The sequence below is a fragment of the Macadamia integrifolia genome, chromosome 10 (genome assembly GCF_013358625.1).
Source record: "Macadamia integrifolia cultivar HAES 741 chromosome 10, SCU_Mint_v3, whole genome shotgun sequence".
Lineage (NCBI taxonomy): Eukaryota > Viridiplantae > Streptophyta > Magnoliopsida > Proteales > Proteaceae > Macadamia > Macadamia integrifolia.
Genome location: NC_056566.1, coordinates 11265312 through 11273809, shown reverse-complemented (window position 1 = coordinate 11273809; position 8498 = coordinate 11265312).

Here is an 8498-nt window from a genome sequence, read left to right as displayed (position 1 = left end):
TCTCCCCCTTCTTTAAAGGTTACAAAAGTAACAATGTAATTTTTTTTTTCTTTTTTTTTTTCTATTAATACATTAATAAAGAAAGTAATTTCATTATTGCATCATTCATCTTCAGTTTGTATTGTTTTAATCTCAAATTCTATACAAATTGTTTTTATTCCCTGCCCAACAGTTTAGGCCCTCTTTGGTATTGTTTTTATTTTTTATTTTTGTTCACAAGAATGGTTTTAGCTACATTTGGTATCATTTATGGAGCTTGTTTCTATTTAAAAAAAAAAATTTGATAAAACACAAAAACCAAAAAGAGATTAAGAGTCATTTATGTGTTTTGGCTAAAATTGTTTTTCATTTATTTTTGCGTTGAACTTTAATGAGCACATGCTTAAAGTCCCAATATGAAGGGGTGAAGTAGTCATTTGCTTTGTAATTAGAAATGCCAAGCCCCTTGCCCCCTATTCTTTAGTCCAAAGTGGAGAAAGAGAGTTATAAGGAAGATGGGTGAAAGGAATCTCTTTACACATTTCTTCAAAAAACTATTTTGCACATAGAGATACCAAACTATTTCTCATAAAAACAATTTTTGTCAAATAGTTACCAAACCATTTTTTATGTTTTGATAAAAAATGATTTTCATTAATGATTTTTGTTAAATAGGTAAAAATCAAAATGAAAAATGATACCTTAGATAGCCTAGCTAAGACTACTCTATCGTGAGCTACTCTATCAATTACCCTAGACAATTTCTTAAGAGACAGTTTTTTGTTCAAGAGCGGCCCTTGTGCCATAGAGACAAGGGGTGCGTAATGAATACCATGCCCCTCCTGGGGCCGCACCTCTATGTCTAGGTGCAACGGCCACTTTCGAACAGAAAACACTTGCCTTTTTTTTTCCCCCCTTTAATTATTACAGATAAAATAGATATTAGAACTGAATGTTTGATTATAAAACAAACATAGACCAATGCCATTCCGCAAAGTGATCAGTTTGCAACCACTATTCTAGGTAAGTTGATTTGTCCAAATTTTTATACAATAATTTTTTTGTCAAAGATAATAGAAAATTCAAGATTATTCAAGCTAATAGACGATACCCACCTTGCTTGATTCATTAGTTTGTTCGAAGAAGTTACCATTTATGTCTGTTAGAACAAACCCAAAAGAAACCGAATAGATTCTCATAAGATGACACAAAGATTTAACAAAATTCATACACCAATGTGATGTGTTTCATCTTCAAGAAGAAGATGATTCACTATATATGTTGGAAGAAATATTACAATAGTGATCTCTGATGAATGCCCAAACTTGCGGCAAGAGCACTCACCAAAAACCCTAGCACAAAAATTCCTAAATCTCACTTGCTTACACAGTAAGACAATAGTACAAATATATACTCATTCATGTTGAGTCGATCCATCGGGTAGCCATTGCAGACCTGAGAAAAAATCTGACTCGTATCGCCAAAACGGGTCAAGAGTTCAAGTCACACATATCAGTGATAATAATTATTTTGTGACCATCTAATCAGTTTCAATTGCATCAAGTCTATATGCCCTAACGGAGAAGTTTGAGAATCCATTGGTTGTTGAAAGTCAAGAAAGTGACTAGAGATCCTAAGTTTATTATATGAATGTGAGTGCTTTTTATTGTTGAAATATCACTATATTTCTATCATGCCAAATGAAAAATATAATAATGGAACATATAACTAAAAATCTCTTGAGATATGAATTTAAAAATTCTTTGCTTTTAGTTAAATCCAAAACCAAAGTTGCTATATATCAATCTTTCTATATTTAACCCTAAAGTACTTGCAGGCCAATACTTGTTTGAGAATGGACAACTGAAAAACAAGTTCCAATTGTGTAAAAGCACCCAGATCAACATTATGATCACCCACCTCATCTGCATTAGAAACATCTTGAGCATTAGTAGAGTTGTTAAAATAAAACATCCTATGCATGTTGATGCCCCTGCGCACGCTCTCATTGCGCCCTCCCCCCTCCTGGTACTGATGCAAGGGCCACGCAATCAGGCAGCAATCACTTACCCATTTAAAATTTAATTCTGAAATAACAAATGCAAAGCTCTATATTGACCTTGATGTGCTATCCCAGACACCATTGTCTTCAATTGTGACAGTCCTAGTCAAATAATTCCAACCAAATCCAGAGGTCTCCAACAATTTTTTGATGTTGCTGTAATCTTGCATTAGATTGTTCGTCTTGTTCTGGAATTGCACCATATAGTGTCTGTTACCACTTTTTGCCTAAAACTGAGTTCATATTGAAAGTACTGCTTGTCAGATCTCCATTCTTCACCTCCTCCTCTACCATTAGTATGACATACATATCAACCTCAGACTTCATCTATTATGCATTCTCTGCTGTTGGGTTGTGAACTGCTAGCCATGTCTTTAAATCCTTATGCTAGATAAGATAATTGCGAGAACCTATTGGATTTTATATTATAAAATATAAAATTACTTTAGTATTAAAGTTTCAAATAATGCCAAAACCCTTTTCCCCCCTTTTTGCTTTTTGAAAATTGTTTGTACACAAGTAAGGACAAGTTGAAAGTGAGCTAAAGTAATTTTTCACAAAGTTTAGTCTCACATTGGTTTTGGATGAAAGGTGTGAGGGGTATATAAGAAGAATAGTTTCTTAAAGGTGCAAGCCCTTTGGAGAGAAACTCTCTCTTGTCATGTGTGTGTGGAGGTTCCTGGGGTGCTTTTGAATCGTGTGCGCGGGGCCAAGGTCGGGGTTAGGTACGGGTGTGGGTGTCAAGAGAAAGGACCCACAAAATTCAAATTTAAATTGTTTTGAATTTCAAATTCACATTGATCAATGTATATACATGAACACCTTCTCCTCTATAATAAAAGAAGTCCAAAATGAGAAGTGTTCTGCAGACAATTGCCCCTGTTTTCCCCAAAACACTCTGTTTTCTATTTTTCCTACACAGTATAAATACTGAGTGTAACCTTCATTCTTCCCTAATGCAAACACTTATTGGAGTTGCACTTTAAGTGTTTTGAAAGTTGATTTATCTTGGAGGTGAGGACGTGTGGTCAACCCGGGTGCATACATATACGGGGTTTTCAATTACCTTAAGGAGAGTATTTTGATTCGACTCAACTCTACCTGTTTTGGAGATCTTCTGTTTATATTTTTGCATCTTTACTTTGATCTATAACTGATACACTCCTTCATTTAATAATATTAATTAAGTGTTTGTCAAAGTCTTATACCTATTGCCTATATTATGTTTCTTACAGAACCAAAATACTAAAGTTCAATGGATCTTGCTGGACATTGCAAAAGTAGTTATTTCTTCACATCATAAAGCACAGATACACAGTTGTCGAAAATTAATGGGACTTCAAAATTACATGCTGAGATCTTCTATTGGTTCTGCTATGCTTAACTTTCTAAATTTAGAAATCCGATTTCAGAAAACAATAGATTTGCCCCTTCCTATGAACTCTTCATCCTGTCATGGTTTGGAGGAGGTTTTGAAGGAAGGATCAGGCTTTCATTTCCATGATGAAGTTTCATGAAAGAGATTGATCGAGTAGTTGGGCTTACTAGCATTGAGTGACTCAATTGATTCTAGAATTAAGATGGGGTAGTTATTATTGTAACCCGGTAGTCACTGAGAGGGGGGTGAATCGGTGAGTCTAATTCCGATCCCCAAAAAACTGTCTAATGTCTGATCAAGAAAATCCTGATATACCTGTCCCTGTTTGCACACAGTCGTATGCACACTCAGCCTCTCATAGGCACTTCCAAGTGTGCATATCCATTCCACATTCCACGCACTTCAATATAAATTGCAAACAACAAGCACCCACAACACAGTGTTTTTATGAGGTTTGATAATTTACCTACATCCCCGGAGTAGTACCTGTAAAGACTTCGTACCTACTCAATACATTATTTTTTACTGCACCCATAGTCGGGAGCACCCACACCTAATTTTCTCAAGCTGAAGCTGAGATGGCACTCGCAATGCCGGTACAATGTATAGCACCCACTACACGGGAGCACCCACTCCCGGTGCTTAGCACCCACTAAGCACTCAATAAAGAATACAGTAAATTTGGGCTTATATCAATGCCCTACAGTTAAACTCTGCCTAGCACATACATCCACAACTAGCTAGCATGCTTACAGTTCATCCACAACTAACTTAGCATATATGTATTCATCCACAACTAACCCTAACATACATATATGCATATAATGTGAATCAAATGTTAGAGAATCTTACAACCGATTGTCTAGGATGACTGGAAACTTGTACTGACAAGTTTGGTGCTCACACCTTCTCTCTCCTTGGCTTCTTACTCTTCAAAACAAACACATCCTTGCTTTCTTTTCTTCCTCCTTGGTTTTGAGTTAATGTATCATTAACACACCTCAACCACCTCTTTTACCTCCTTTAATGGCTTAAGAACATTTATCAACAAGTATTCATGTTTATTCAAGGACTGACAAAGAGGGAGAAGCTTCTCTTACCAAAACTATAGCCTTCCTTCATTCAAAACCCATTTTTCTTCATTCATAGCGTAGGACTTGAAAAAATGAAGAAGTAGCAACTTGGTTCACCCAAATCCAAGTTAAAATGAGGGAGATATAACCATTTGAAGTTGAAGCAAAGAGATAGCCTGAAATGGAATCTTCGTAGGGGTGGCGTAAGCTACACCGGTGGCGCGCGCAACAGAGAGCAGATCTGACCATAGATCTCATCAAAATGTATCTCTTAATTTGAGCCGTCTGATTAAACCAACGGACAATATATCTAAACCATAGGTTTTGAATCTCTATGATGTCATCATGACGTACGCGCTGACATTGTCAGGCGCGTTGTCGATCACCGATTGGTTAGTGTAGTGAGTTTTACGGTACGCTGTCGGCTAACTTTAATAAAGCTCCATCAATCTTGACCATTAGATCGGAACCGATCTGATATGATTGGCTCAGATCAAGATATGGAGAATCTCTTTATAGATTCTATGCACATGCGCTACACACAATCAAGACTCAATATGGTGAGGCGTCACACCATCATATCTAATACACTCCACCAATGACAAGCCTTGAGTAAGCATCTACAACGCAAGCTCTTCCACGAACCGTCAGATCTAAATCTGACCAACGTGGTTCAATCTGAGCCATGTATTAAGGATCCCTCTGATTCTCTTATATACACATAAGCCCTTGCCTTCATATTTCCAGTGCTAAACACCCCTTATCAACTAAGACCTTCAAAATCTCAAAATTACATAAAAGCCCTTCAAATTTGAAAAATAAATTCTAAAAAATCCACCCAACACCGAGAGCATACTGATGAATTTTCAATTTGGATTTTCAAATCAGCTTTACGGAAACACTTATAACTTTTTCATACAATATCCGATCGAGATGAAACAAAGTGCGTTAGAACCATAACTAGATGCTCTACGACTTTCCAGAAGACTCAATCATCTGACTCAGCTATGTATAAAGACCAAAATTCCCCTAGACCTTTCCAATGACGCATCTTTCTCATACGAAATCGGAACACGATGAAATCAGAACCGTTGAAAATATTGGATTTTTTTCGTATTGTTACATGGAAAATGCTTCCTTTAAAAAATTTATCTTCAATGCTGAAACTGTCCTCGATTGTCACAAATACCGTAACTTCTTCATATGGTATCGTAATGCGACAAAATCAGATGCACTGGACTAGATAAATTATAATCTATATTTTTCATGAGAAATGATCTTCCAAAAATGTCATTTTCACTGCCGAAAATGTCCCCGAGCGTAAATAGACCAATTTTGCCAATTTTGAAACCCGCACCACATACTAAGAATATATCAAACCATTCCATGCATACCAAGCGGCTCTGTTATCTCATCAGTGTCACTGGCCACTACCATGTCATCATTTCCATCCATGTCACGCAAACTGGCTACGTCATCACTGCCATGTGGTCGGGTTGCCAACAAGGACAACCATAAAACAATAGTTATACGGGTAGCTGAAGGGACATGCATAGAAGTGCCAGACAAAATAGTTGCATAAGCAAGATCAAGCACAGAGACCCCATTGTAATTGCCTACCTAGCTTCACTTCATGTCCAACTGGGAATTAATCATATTGTGTTGGTAGCTGAGTTAACAAGGGACTTTTGCCTTAGGAAACGTGTGATTCTGAGTTCGACTCCTCTTATCTCCTTGGGGCCACTCATAGGGGGTGTTTAGTATTATTCCTTGCTTTCAGAGAAAATTGAATGACTCTCATTCAACCCTGGTATGACTCGATCCATGTGATTGTAGGGTCAATATGGACCAATGGGATTAGTCATGCTGAAGGCCTAGATTCCCGTCGTTAATGGTTTAACTCTTTGGTCTATGGACCAACAACCCTTGTCCCTCACAGACCTTCTCAGGTAATAGTAAATTATGCAACTTCTGGAAGAACAAATAGAGATAGATGACCATTTTCTACCCAATGAAGTGTAAGCCAAAGTTGAGTTCATGGCCTCACTTTTATAACATGATTACAGTGATATGATTATGGAAATCAAGTTCAACTTCTTATTATGGGCCTCACTGTTATAATATGAAGTGAATTGTATTTTAATCATAGAAGCACATTCAACTTCTTATATATGGAAATCACATCTACAGTGCAAGTAAATGCCATCAAATACAGCTCTCATCTCATACAACTTCAGATAAAATTCTTGCGAAGTCTTTCTAAGTAGTTACCCAATACTCAACCCGAATCAGAAATTCACCAGAGAACAACAATAATCTGCTACTGATATTAATAAGAATTATTATCCTCTGTTTTTTAAACTATGTATAAAAAAAAATAATAAAATAAAAATAAAATAAAATAAAAAGAAGAAGAAGTTACCCAATACTCAACCCGAATCAGAAAATTCACCAGAGAATAACAATAATCTGCTACTGATATTAATAAGAATTATTATCCTCTGTTTTTTAAACTATGTATATTAAAAAAAAAAAAAAGAAGTCTGAAAGCCTTACTAATCAGATTAATAGTATAAAAGAAAAATAGTGAAAATTTTTATCACTTTCCTATTTTTTTGGTTGAGAATAGATTATTCATTAGAACATGTAGGGCAGGTGGAAGAAGAGATGCAATGTTCCTTCAGCCACGGAGTGGATAATGGCCAAATTGTCATACACAAACTAGATAGGGCCCTCCGAGCTAGGGTATTTGTAGTCGAGTTACAATCCCTAGAAACATGAGAGAAGATTTTTTATTACTTCCCTGCACTTACCCAAAATTTACTCAAGCTCTTCTATTAAAACTTTCACATCTGATTCCTCCAAAAAAGTAAACTATTACCTCTTTTTCTCCCCTGATATTTCAAAATACCTAAATTATAAACTATCCCTCCTTTATTAATAATAAAGGAGGGAGGGGAAGGGAAGAGTAAAACGTGGTTCCTTCCCACTTCCTTTAATAAAGGAAGAATAATTTGAGTATTTTAAAATATCATGGGAGAAGGGAGTTTATTGTTTAGGGGAAACAGACGTGAAAGTTTAAGTAAGGGAGTTTGAACAATTGTAGGGTAAATATATGTGAGTGATAAAAATTTTCCATTATAATTATTAAATCCTTATGGCTGCGTTTGGTTGCAAGGGAAATGGTAAAGGGAAGGGAAGGGAAGGGAAGGGAAGTGAAGGGAAGGAATTTTTTTTTTCCCCTTTTGAGTTGTTTGGTTGTAACAGAAGTGAAGTGAAATTAATTTACCGGAATTGTTTGGTTGGATGTAAAATAGATGTAAAATTTTAAAAAACTTGCAATCCAACCAAACTTGCTAAATTTGGATTAAAAGAAAACAATATAAAAAGATTGGTATAGATGGAAACAGAATGCCTCAATATCTCATACCAGAAGAAACCCACCCCAACCTAGATTAATATGATCAAAGAATCAGAATTCAGTTTTATGAGTTGTGACCTGAATAAAATTCAAGATGACACAAGCAATTCTGGTTATGAGTGCGGGTGGCAATGCAACTTTTAGGTCAGAGGAGCAAAACTTCCAATGAGAGAGTTTCTTGCTTGTGCGTGCACACCCACCCTGTTGTTTCTCCAAGGCCTGTAATGGTGGTTGGTTCCTTATGGAGTCTTCTTAGATGACTGACAACTTCCTCCTTTGTCGTCCTCGAAATTCTACTTCGTTTGAAGCACATCTATTGCCTGTGGCTTTGAGAGAGAGAGAGAGAGAGAGAGAGAGAGAGAGAGAGAGATTGTCTAAGATGAGAGTTTCAAGTAGGTTGAGACAGAGAGATCATTTGCCATGAGCGGGGTGAGAGTCGCAAGCAAGGAGAGAGAGATCGTGAGAGTAGGGTTTTATTTTTTCTTCCTATTTTGGTGGGGAAATAAGAAGGAAAATTTTAATGGATAAATGAAATTGTTTTTACATGTAAAATATATTTTCCTTGCAATCAAACATCTAAAATTT